Source organism: Dendrobates tinctorius, unplaced genomic scaffold (assembly GCF_039654945.1).
Source record: "Dendrobates tinctorius isolate UK_male_01 unplaced genomic scaffold, ASM3965494v1 ptg000155l, whole genome shotgun sequence".
Lineage (NCBI taxonomy): Eukaryota > Metazoa > Chordata > Amphibia > Anura > Dendrobatidae > Dendrobates > Dendrobates tinctorius.
Window position 1 is genome coordinate 11,871,902 of NW_027361822.1, and position 12,619 is coordinate 11,884,520.

The 12,619-nt window shown below is 48.8% G+C and overlaps 1 protein-coding gene and 1 long non-coding RNA gene across 2 annotated transcripts in view; both read right to left on the minus strand.

Moving 5' to 3' along the window:
- The window catches only part of LOC141051007 (uncharacterized), an 850,460-nt gene that overhangs the window by 224,817 nt on the left and 613,024 nt on the right, over positions 1–12,619 (minus strand). The window lies entirely within an intron of this gene.
- Positions 1,324–2,815, minus strand: LOC141051139 (uncharacterized). Its single transcript, XR_012220575.1, has 3 exons — positions 2,607–2,815; positions 2,404–2,514; positions 1,324–2,299 (listed from the first exon to the last, which is right to left on the minus strand). It is a non-coding gene; the product is annotated as an uncharacterized lncRNA (long non-coding RNA).

The following is a 12,619-nucleotide window of genomic DNA, read 5'->3' on the forward strand; positions in this document are numbered from 1 at the left end:
ATTACAGCGACGGCACGAGGAGGGTGAGTGGGACGCGGAGGTGTGAGCCATGCATACAGCGATGGCACAGGGGAGCTGAGCCATATGGGACCGGGAAGCCATGCATACAACAGGGGGAGCCACACATACCAAGACAAAACGAGGGAGCCGCATACCAGGACAGGGGAGCCACACATACCAGGACAAAACGGGGGTGGACCACATACCAGGACGGGGGAGCCACACATAGCAGGACAAAACGGGGGAGCCACGCATAGCAAGACAGGGATGAGGGGACAATGCATACCTGGCTTATACTCGAGTCAGTTTTCTGTGGCAAAATGAGGTGCTTCGGCTTATACTCGGGTCGGCTTCTCATACTAGAGTATATACAGTATTTTAGTAGCTCAATATTTTACAGTTTTTTTGTGTCAGAGCACGTTCACACTGTGGCTATTTCACAGACAAATCCCAAGGAAAAAAAAAAAAAAAAAAATCAGCATATGTCCTACAGTAAGTAAATAGTACATGCAAATAACATAGGGTACTTATTTAACACTATTTTGATTAAAAAAAAAAAAAGCATAAAAGCCATCCCACCACGAAAAGGTGTACCTATCGGGATGATCCTAATCTGTCTATACAGGGTGGGCCATTTATATAGATACACCTAAATAAAATGGGAATGGTTGGTGACCCAGATCGGCGCGCTAAATTTGCAGAATGGGCAAAACAGAGATTGGAACAGGAACCTCAAGTTTACACAGAACGTTATGTTCAGTGATGAGGCTAACTTTTTTGGGTGGGCCACTTATATGGATACACCTAAATAAAATGGGAATGGTGACAGTTTTCTTGCATAGGGAGTCTTGCATTGAAATCTGCTGCAATGACTTGGGTACTGCGTTCACCAGACATCAACACAATTTCTATTCGCTCCTCACGTGTTAACCTCTGCGACATGTCAGTACCGAAGTGCGTATAGTTCACCCTTATTATAATGTGTTGGGACTGGTGTTGATAATTTTTCAAAAGTATTACAAAAAAAAATTATTTTGGGTGTCTAGATTTTGTATTGTAAGTAACGGCTAAACTGTTCCTTAAACACAGCTGCTTCATCAGCTCCCCACCCGATGATGGAGCGGCTCTGTGTCTGGGGCAGATACAAATTCTATATCGGTAGCAGGTACTAACACCGCTCCATGAGTCCTCGGCTTTTTACATCCATTAACAGAATTAGATACACTGCCATGAGATGTGTTACCCAGTGTAGGGATTCGCTCTGGTAGGTAATGGCAGGGCTGTAGTAACGAGGCAACACACAGGATTAAAGTCCAATTTCAGTGGTTTAATGTCATGTTGCAAACAGCAGATTAACAGAAAGTAAGGAAAAACATAAAAATACTCCAGCTTGGATGATCACTGGTCCCAGACTCACCCCTTGCACGGGACGGGCTTAACAAAGCGGCTGCCAGGTCCGCAGCATCCGCCAGGTGCCATTCCCAGGGTTGTTGAGAGTCTTGCTGCTATAGTCCTGCAGCATGGGGATCCTGTATACAAGTCCAGGCTAAGTCCAGCCAGGTTCCTGTAACTTCCAGACACACACTCACCATGTGCCAAACCCCAACCTCCATTACATAGGCCATAACCCCTCCTACAAGTGAGGTAGACATCACATGGGCTGATCACGTGACCATGACATCATCGCAGGTCCTGTCTTTAGGGAAAAACCCGGGCAAACATTAATCTGCTGGGATAAATGTATCTCCCATCCAGTAAAACACCCTTTACCTTACCACACCAGATTAGAGGTGCCTGACAGACCGGCACCAGAGGGATTAGTAGGTACAATTTAAGATGCTGCTGATGGCTGTATAGTATGAGGCACCCGTATAATGACTGGTTCTATGGCGGGTTGCTTACCTTCAGCGAGCTGACCAATCTCACGATCAAACGCTTCACGAGTCTGTTGTCTTGTGTTATTCATGGCGCTGGTCGTGCTTGTTGGTGGCTCTGAAATACGCTTTGTTTTTCGCTTTTGTTTTTGGGGTGGAGCTACTATGTCCTGATATAGTTGTGTTGTGCCATTCACATGAATGATCGATGGTGGGGCAGAATTTGTATGGCGCATTTCACACTGGACTGCTGACACATGGCTCCCCCCCCCCGCGTTGCACTACACAGATCGGTGATAGCGACTGTGTTCTAACAGCCCCATTAGCAGGCTGTATCGGCTCCCACTTTGGTGCTGTGTTATTCTCGGAAAGCTGTAGTGGCTGTAGAGCTGCTGGAGGTGTTTTTCTCCTGACTCGGCGTTTAGCTGCAAGGAAAGATTATACAAGTGTCTGATATGTTCGAAACCACAGCATCATTGGAGAAGCAGGTGTATAAAGATTACGCAGATATATCAAAATATACATTTACGGGTGGATTGGGCGACTGCAGTGGTGACTTCAGGCGCATCTATGAGGTTCTCCATTAGTAGAGGTATATTCTCTTTTGAAAATATAATTCTCCTAGGTTTCAGTTCATAATCTATAAACAAAAAATATAGTCATTAGTTGCGGCGTCGCAATTTTCTCTTGGTAGTTGTGCAAAACAAGTTTTCATACGCCGGGGACCTTTACCCTTCTTGCTCGTCGCTTTTCGTGGTTTTGTAGGGACTTTAGAAACCAGACCGTTTCTCGGTGTGGCGGTTGAGTACAGCATGACTTCTGCGGGCATCTGATTGTTTTCCGACGTAACGGGCTCTTGAACCAGCTCGACATCTGTAAAAGAATTTATATTTATTTTCACATAGTGGTACGGCAAAGGGTGTTTTACTTGATGGGAGATACATTTCTCCCAGCAGGTTAATGTTTGGCCGGGATTTTCCATAAAGACAAGGACCTGCGATGATGTCAGGGTCACGTGATCAGCCCGTGTGATGTCTACCTCATCTGTGGGAGGGGTTATGGCCTATGTAATGGAGGTTGGTTTTTGGCACATGGTGAGTGTGCCTACCATTGCCTACCAGAGGAAATCCCCACAATTGGTGGAGAATGCGGGCATACGCAGTGAGGCCGGGCTGTGTTTTGCTCATTTTTTGCTCTGTACTCCACCTTATGTCCTGGGTGAAAAGAGTGCCACAGACCCAGGTGGAGAACTTTCCAGAAATGGAGATCACAGTAAAAATGCTTGTGGAGGCCATGCAACAGCAGCAGCAGGCTATGCAGCAGCAGCAGGAGGCCATGCGGCAGCAGCAGCAGGAGGCCATGCGACAGCAGCAAGATGCTACACAGCAGCAGCTGATATTTAATCAACAGCAGCAGGAAACAAATCGGCTGTTGATACAGCATATCACGACAGCGCAGACAACAGGAAATTCCGGGGAATCCATGATGTCCGAAATGGAGAAGTCTGACGATGTTGAGACCTACCTAGAGATGTTCGAAGGAGTGGCTGACAGGGAGAAACTTCCCCGTGACCAGTGGGCAGAAATCATCAAAGCATATCAGGACCTACCCACTGAGCAAAGGGCAGGCTACACGATCGTCAAGGGTGAGACACTGGCACGTCTTGGGGTAAATGTGTTAGTCCGGGCCCTTCGGGTACACTAGTGGGAGTTTACCCCCTCTAACCCGGCTCGGTCCAGTATTACGACCTTGTGCACCTGTTACAAAAATGGTTGCAGCCTGAGGTATTGTCTCCCACAGCCAGGCTGGACCGCATAGTGACTGATAAACATTGGAGGGCTTTGCCCCACTCCCTCCAAACATGGATTGGACAGGCATCTTCTACTAATGCTCTTCAGATGATAGACCTCATAGAAAGATATGGGGCTACCAAGGAGCTACAGGGAGGGACTCCCCAGAAGGTAACAGAAAGGTTTCCTAAGTCCCCACCCCTGGCTCGGCGAACAGAGCCCAGGAAGGCCGCTCAGGACTTATTTGGGGAAGAAAGGAGTCCCATAATCTGCTGGCGGTGCCAGGAACCAGGTCATGTGAGAGCTGATTGCCCCCACCTGGCTGAGCCCATGGACACAAACTTTGGGTACCGCCAGTCCCACTATGCCGAACCAATGTGTGCAATGGGCACCCCGAAGGGTCCCAGTATGGAACATTTGTGTAAGGTTGAAGTGGAAGGCACCCCGAGCGAGTATACTGGTCGGAAAATTGGGGTGTTGTGTATACATGGTGACTTAACAGACTATCCTACTGCACTAGTGGTGATAAACACACCAGCGGGAAGGCAGTGCCATAAGGTGGGGGTTGTGATTAATTTGCATTATGAAGTGATAATTGGAAGAGACTTTCCTCTATTTTCTGTGCTTTGGGCAACTGTTGTCCCACCCACTGAGCAACTGCCGGCACCAGAGGCAACCAGGTTACATTCTCCAGAGGTAGAGCATGAACCTGGTGGCCCAGAGGAAGAAGTGCTGGCTGTTGGGGTAACCTTTCCTTCGGTGGAGGAGGGGAAGAATTCTCCCATAGAAGTATTGACTGGAGAGGTGGAAGACTTGCCGCCGGGACCTGAACTGTCCGACTTAAATGTATCAGGTGACAATTTTTGGTACGGCGCAACTCCGAGACCCTACTTTGGCTCGAGCCAGGGAAAATGTACTATTTGTCAATGGGGAACCCCACCAACCTGGGGCAGCTACAGTGTTGCCACGCTTTGAGCTGAACCAGAATTTGTTGTATCGAGTTGAGAAAATACGTGGGAAAATCATAGAACAATTACTGGTACATCAGGCATATCGTAGGCTGGTAATGGACTTAGCGCATTCGCATGTACTCTGTGGGCATTTGGGCCAAAAGAAAACCCTAGACCGAATTCTGTAGCGGTTTTACTGGCTAGGTGTCCATGAAGAAGTTAAACTGTACTGTAATTCATGTGTGCCAGGTAACCAGTCCCCAGCCTCACTTTTGGAGTTCTTTGGTGCCTTTACCAATTATAGAGTTACCTTTTGAAAGAGTGGCAATGGATCTGGTTGGGCCTGTCAATAAGTCAGTAAGGGGACACCAACACATCCTTGTAGTTCTAGATTATGCTACCCGATATCCTGGGGCCATTCCACTGCGCCACACATCAGCTAAGCTTATAGCAAAAGAACTCATGGGTATGTTTTCGCGAGTGGGAATTCCTCAAGAGATTTTAACAGACCAGGGAACCCCCTTTATGCCAAAAATTATGAAGGAACTCTGCCGCTTGTTAAATGTTAAACAATTGCGCACATCGGTCTATCATCCCCAAACAGATGGTCTGGTAGAAAGGTTCAATAAGACGCTGAAGAACATGTTAGAGAAATCAGTTTCCAAAGATGGGAAGGACTGGGATCACTTATTGCCATATTTGTTGTTTGCAGTGCGGGAGGTGCCCCAGGCATCTACGGGGTTCTTGCCCTTTGAACTATTGTACGGCAGACATCCACGGGGCTTACTCGATATAGCCAAAGAGGCCTGGGAGAACCAACCTACCCCCCACAAAAGTGTCATAGAACATGTTGCAAAAATGCAAGAAAGAATGGAGACAGTCCTACCATTAGTCCGGGAACATATGGAGGCAGCACAACGGTCACAGAGTCGGGTCTATAGCCAGGAGGCTCGGGTAAGAACCTTTAGCCCTGGGGATCGAGTGTTGGTACTTGCGCCTACCGTAGATAGCAAATTTCTTGCAAGGTGGCAGGGACCCTACGAGATCATGGAGAAGGTGGGGCCAGTAGACTACAAGGTACACCAACCAGGACGGAGAAAGCCAGAACAGGTATACCATGTTAATTTGCTTAAACCATGGAAAGATAGAGACCACCTTGGTGGGGATAGTCCGCTGCCTGCATTTCAGATGGAGAAGGCTCCATTACCTCTGGGCGAGTCAGGAGAAACCCACTCCGTAGTCAAAATAGCAGATACTTTGTCTCCTCGACAGGTTCAGGTGGTCCGGGAGTTTGTTAGCCGAAATACAGATGTTTTTTCGGAGCTCCCTGGACGCACCTCCCTAATCCAACATGATATTGTCACGGAGCCACAGACCAAAGTCTGACTAAAGCCTTATCGGGTGCCTGAGGCCCGGCGACGTCATCTTGGAAGAGGTAAAAACTATGCTACAGTTAGGGGTCATTGAAGAGTCCCAAAGTGAGTGGGCCAGCCCAATAGTCCTAATACCCAAGCCTGATGGGACTCTAAGGTTCTGTAATGATTTTAGAAAACTTAATGAAATTTCAAAAATTGACGCCTACCCCATGCACCGGGTTGATGAGTTGATAGAGCAGTTTGGCCAGGCACGGTATTTTTCAAATCTGGACCTCACAAAAGGATATTGGCAGGTATCCCTAACAGAGGAGGCGAGGGAAAAAACGGCTTTTGTAACACCCGAGGGGCTGTTCCAGTATAAGGTGTTCCCCTTTGGGTTGTATGGCGTGCCAGCGACGTTCCAGCGGTTAATGGATATTGTTCTTCATCCCCATCGCCGCTATGCCTCAGCCTAGCTAGACGATATTGTGGTGTACAGTACAGACTGGGAAAGTCACTTACCAAAAGTACAGGCAGTGATAGATTCTCTATGACAAGCAGGCCTAACTGCCAAACCAAAGAAGTGTTCCATAGGGTTGGAGGAAGCTCGGTACTTGGGTTATGTCATTGGGAGAGGAGTCCTCAAACCCCAAGTAAACAAAGTGGAGGCAATCCAGAACTGGCCCCGTCCCCTCACAACCAAACAGGTAAAAGCCTTTTTAAGTTTAGTGGGATATTACAGGCGGTTTATTCCCAACTTTGCAACCCTGTCCGCGCCTTTAACAGACTGCTTAAAGGGGAGGAAGTCTGTGATGGAATGATCAGATAGAGGAGGCCTTTGTAAAGTTAAAATTGGTACTATGTGGTACACCAGTTCTGATCACACCCGATTTCAAAAGAGAGTTCATTGTGCAGACTGATGAGCCTGAGATAGGGCTCGGTGCCGTGTTGTCTCAGGAGATTAACGGGGAAGAGCATCCCGTTAGTTTCCCATGCCTGAAGCTTACCCCAGCTGAAACCAGGTGCAGTATTGTGGAGAGAGAGTGCCTGGCCATTAAGTGGGCACTTGAGTCATTGCGCTATTATTTGCTAAGGAGAACATTTTGTTTGGTGACAGATCACTCCCCTCTTACGTGGATGAGTCAAGCTAAAGAGAGGAATGCACAAGTCACCATGTGGTTCCAGTCCCTGCAAAATTTTAAATTTTCAGTAGAACATCGGGCAGGCAGACTACAGGGGAACGCAGATGCCCTGTCCAGAATTCACTGTATGTCATGTGTCCACCCCCCCTAGGGTTGAACATAGGAGGGAGGTATGTGGTACAGCAGTCTGCAGCTCCTCTTGGCGTCCGCAGTTGCGACGCCGCATGCACCGTAGGTCTAGACGGACTCTGACCCTCTGCCTAGGGCCCAGCTCCTGTGACCATATACCGTGCGCGCACTTCTATGAGACCTGTGAGTCCAACAGGCTCAACATTTATGTTATTGCCTTAGGCGTCTCTGTGAAGCTAGCAGAGTACGCCCAGCGCACACCGGGTGACGTCTAACCCGCGTGCAATATACCGCCACATAGCGCGTCTGCCATTATCTAGCAGCTGTTTAACACTTACTGCACGGTGGACCCCGAGCGGTGAACGCACTTTATTATTTATTTATTTAGTGCGTTCTGCCGTTCCTAACATACAGGAACTTGGCTGGAGTTAGCCTGAATCTGTTTGCTGGACTGCATGTGCTGCAGAGCTATAGCAGCAAGACTCCAAACAACCCTGGGAATGGCACCTGGCGGATGCTGCTGACCTGGCAGCCGCTTAGTTAAGCCCGTCCCTTGCAAGGGTGAGTCTGGGATCAGTGGTTCTCCAGGCTGGAGTTTATTTGTGTTTTTCTGTTAAACTGCTGTTTTTGAAGTGACATTAAACCACTGAAGTTGGACTATAAGCCTGTGTGTTGCCTCATTACTGCGTCCCTGCCATTGCCTACCAGAGCAAATTCCCACAATATATATATATATAATATATATACACACACACACACAATGTACCGATGATGTCTTGCGCTAAATTAACTTCCAAGGTTTCCGCTTCTTTAATGTTACTACACACCGCTCCAGGTAAAATCCCGCACTCGCGGTCAGTCATGCTCAAGGCTGCTAAAAACTCCTCAGAGACATCACAGTGCATAACATATGTGGCTGAAACAAGAAAGAATAAGATAATATAAAAATAATATACAAAACAACACTTAATCGGAATGTCACACTAGCATTTGTGTTTATATAAGACATAAAGCATAGCTAATTCCGAATCCGTAAGTGCGGGTGAAAAATGATCCACAAAATTTTGGCATTTCATCTAAAATAAAATTAACTGTGTGAATTTTCAGTGCTATCAGTATTAAACCTACACCACAGTCAAATACGTTTTATACAGTAAAAACTAGATTATACAACACAACAACTACATTTGAGCCTACTGCATAAATACGCCTATATTAAGCAAAACACATGTAATACAGAATAAAGCTTTTCTATATTAATTCTATACCACAGACAAATATGCTAGATTAAACTACACAGTAACAAAATTTGAGCCTACTGCATAAATACGGAATCTACACCACAGACAAATACGCTTTATATAGTAAAAACTAGATTATACAACACAACTAAATTTGAGCCTACTGCATAAACACAGAATGTACATCACAGACAAATACACTTTATACAGTAAAAACTAGATTATACAACACAACTAAATTTGAGCCAACTGTAGAAATACAGCTATATTATACTATTGAGTATAATGACAAGACATAATAAATAGAATATACAGCATACAATCTGGTAGGGCCTGCGGAACGAACCAAATAATATGAAAGGAGACATGAGGTGCGTTCGCAGCCCGGGTTCCACCGTGCAGAGATGGAACCTGCTGCTGAGTAATGGTGGAACTAGATGGTGGCTAAACGCTTGCTCACACATGGGTTAACTTCACCCAGTGTGAATAGAGGCGAACTGTGTTACTCCACAGAGCCGTTGAAACAAACGCAGGAGCCTGTTGAACTCACAGAGCTCGGCTGAGTGAGCACTAATTAGGGGTCACAGAGCCCTGTCCTAGAGACACCGGATTAGAGCTCCTCTAGACCATCAGCGCTGCGGCTGCAGTGCCAGCAAAAGGTAACAGTATATGTAATCGCACCAAGTGCACACAGTGCCGCCTTGGCGAACGCCACTAACCACCCAGGAAGGGAATGAAAGCACTAGAGGTGTGCACGGCGTCGCACGGCAGTCACAGCTACCTGGTGCGCTACGACAGTGCCCCTAGCAGGGAGGCACAGTTGGACACTAGTGTGCGTAGAGTACTGGGAGCACGGGGGCTTGAGCATAGCCACCCATTGATGCTGACTCTCACGCTGAATCCCTAACCAACATGTGTATCAAAGGGAGGGGAGTTTTAATGACTCAGTCACCAGATACATGCATCCATTATCATTCACACAAATAAGCATAAGAGTCTATACTAGCGCATGGCCGAGCGGCCATGAGACTCTTTTATAGTGGCGTCCTTCCAAGACCTTCCCAGTGGTGGGCCAATCCGAGCAGGAGCGGGACCTGCGCATGTGACCTCCAATGGGAGGTCGTCCCACGGGCATGCTCAGTACCCAAAAGATAGGACTTAGTCCCAGAAGCGTCTACTTGCTGCTGACTCAGGCATGGAGTTATAGCAGAGCCAGAAGGAGCAACCAGATGCCTAGCATCAGCCTGGGCAAGATGCCTGGAGCGACGACCCTGCTGAGCAGGAATCTCTGCGGCTGCAGAGGAATAGGTTACCGCAGAGAGCATGGCTCGAGATTCCCCCTGTGCAGCGGGGAAAACTCGACGCCTAACACAATCTTTATACAAGGCTACACATCCCATGTGTTGAACACACTATTTAGGGACTATTAACTGTCAGGTTGCTGCAATGCAGATAGGTGCAGGTTGAGTAGAAGCAGAACTGCACCTAAACAGAGCAGGCTTGCAGTGCAGCAACTAGGCTACCACAGGTGGCAGCAGATTAGTCAAACATGCTGAGTCAAGCAACAAACTAGCGCGGTACCAAACGGAATGAACAAACTCAGGGTCAGAGGCAAGCCTAGAAGGTCAGTAGCGGTCAAGAGCAGATAAGCTAAAAGACAGAAGCAGGTTAGGATACAAGCCAAGTCAGAACAGGGGAGTCAATACATTAAAGGGAAACACTGAGTCAAAACAGAAAAGGGGGAAAACAGAGACACTGGTTCAGACAGTAAACGCAGCAGAACAAATCAGAGCATTCAGGGTCAGCTACAGCAGCCTTAGGGAAAAAATATAACTGGCATAGCCTGCAGGAAGCAATGATATATAGCCAACCTACACCCACACTGAGAAAGGTTAACCCCAGACATGACCAGACCGGAAAAAAGGGAAAACAGGAATCAAAACCCTGTCTAGATCATGACAGTGTCCTCGTCTCAAGGGGGGGCACAGGACCCCCAGGTTTCCCAGGATGCCGCGCATGAAACGCCCTAACCAACCGATCGGCATGAACTGATTGCGCCGGGATCCAGGATAGATCCTTAGGACCGTAACCCCTCCAATGGACCAAATACTGCAGTGAACTGCGGACCATGTGTGAATACACAATCCGTTTCACCTCATACTCCATCTGCCCATCCACAGAAATCGGAGGCAGAGGGGATGGAGACCCATCCGCGGAAGGTACAAATGACTTCAAGAGAGACTTATGGAACACATTGGGGACCCGAAGCGACGGAGGTAGGCGTAAGCAAAAGGCAACTGGATTGTCAACCTCAATTACTTCATAAAGATCTATAAATCTGGGATCTAGTTTAGCGGAACTTTCAGCCAAATGTTCTTGGTAGACAACCATACTTTATTTCCCACCAGGAATATAGGTCCTGTAGATTGTCGCTTATCAGCAAACTGTTTGTTTGCCCTAAGCCTCCCCAATGTTCCTCTGGACCTCCTTCAATACCTCCCTCAACCGCTGAATGGCCGAATCAACCCCTGCACACCCCGAGTCAATCCTGGAAAACTCACCAAAATGGGGGTGAAAACCATTGTTAGCATGGCTGGTCTGGAGCCGGAATCTCCAGGAGCGGACCCTCTGGGACATGGCACCGAGGGGCCCCGGGCGAGCTGCCAGGTGGAACCGACCCCTATACAGGGACCGTTAGGAGCAGGCCCAGGGGTTCGAGTACCACGGTAGCCCGTATCGAGAGGGGTGGCTCAGAATGGACTGGAGTAGGAGTGTGGGACTGAAGTGTAGATGACAGGACAGAGCTGGAACACAGGAGACAGGAGTGGAGTAAGACTGTAGACTGGAACATGGAGGGACTGAAGTGATGACAGGACAGAGCTGGAACACAGGAGACAGGAGTGGAGTAAGACAGTAGACAGGAACGTGGAGGGATGGCTGGAGCAGGAACACAGGAGACAGGATTAGAGGACGGAAGGACTGGAACAGGATGGAACTGGAACACCGGAGGCAGGACTGGAGTAGGACGGAAGGACTGGAGCTGGATGGAACAGGAACACCGGAGGCAGGACTGTAGTAGGACGGAAGGACTGGAGCAGGATGGAACAGGAACACCGGAGGCAGGACTGGAGTAGGATGGAAAGACTGGAGCAGGATGGAACAGGAACACCGGAGGCAGGACTGGTGTAGGATGGAAGGACTGGAGCAGTATGGAACAGGAACACCGGAGGCAGGACTGGAGTAGGACGGAAGGACTGGAGCAGGATGGAACAGGAACACCGGAGGCAGGACTGGAGCACAGCAGGGGACACGGATATCAGGACTGCGAGGCTGCTGCAGGGAGCACACGAGAACGGGACTGTGAGACTACAGAGAGCACACGAAGAAGCGGGGCTCAGTGTGCTAGGAAAGACAACGATCAGGCGCCTCCCTCAGGGGGAAGCGACCTGATAAGCCCCTGTCTGATCTGCCATTGGTCAGGGGGTGCTTCTGGGTCAGGGCATAGCCGGAGCACAAGCAGAAGGGAGACGCGGCCACGGCCTATGGCGCATGCGCATTGCCTGCAGAGACGCCGTCGGCCGCGCGCCTGTCAGAGGTGACCGCCGTGGCCATCGGGCGGTGGCAAGGGGCTGCGGTGTGGGAGCGATGACCGGGTGAGTATGCAGAGACGGTGTGGGAGCGGAGGCCGGGTGAGTATGTCAGAACAGCGTGACAGTACCCCCTCCCCTAAGCTGCCTTCCCTGGAGATTAGCAAGAAATCTCTTGAGGATACGGGGAGCATTGATATTCTCCCGGGGTTCCCAGGATCTCTCCTCAGGACCAAAGCCCTTCCAGTCAACAAGAAAAAATGTCCTACCTCTAACCTTTTTCATGGCGATAATGTCCTCCACTTCAAAGACATCATTGGCACCCACCGACTGAGGACCGGAATCAGGCAAGGAATGGAAGCGATTCAGCACCACCGGTTTCAGGAGAGAGACGTGGAAGGTGTTTGGGACCCGGAGCGAAGCAGGCAACCTCAATTTGTAGGCGACTTCGTTGATACATCCAAGAATTTCAAACGGACCGATGTAGCGTGGCCCCAACTTGTAGGAGGGCATTTTCAACCGGATGAATTTGGACGAGAGCCAGACCTTGT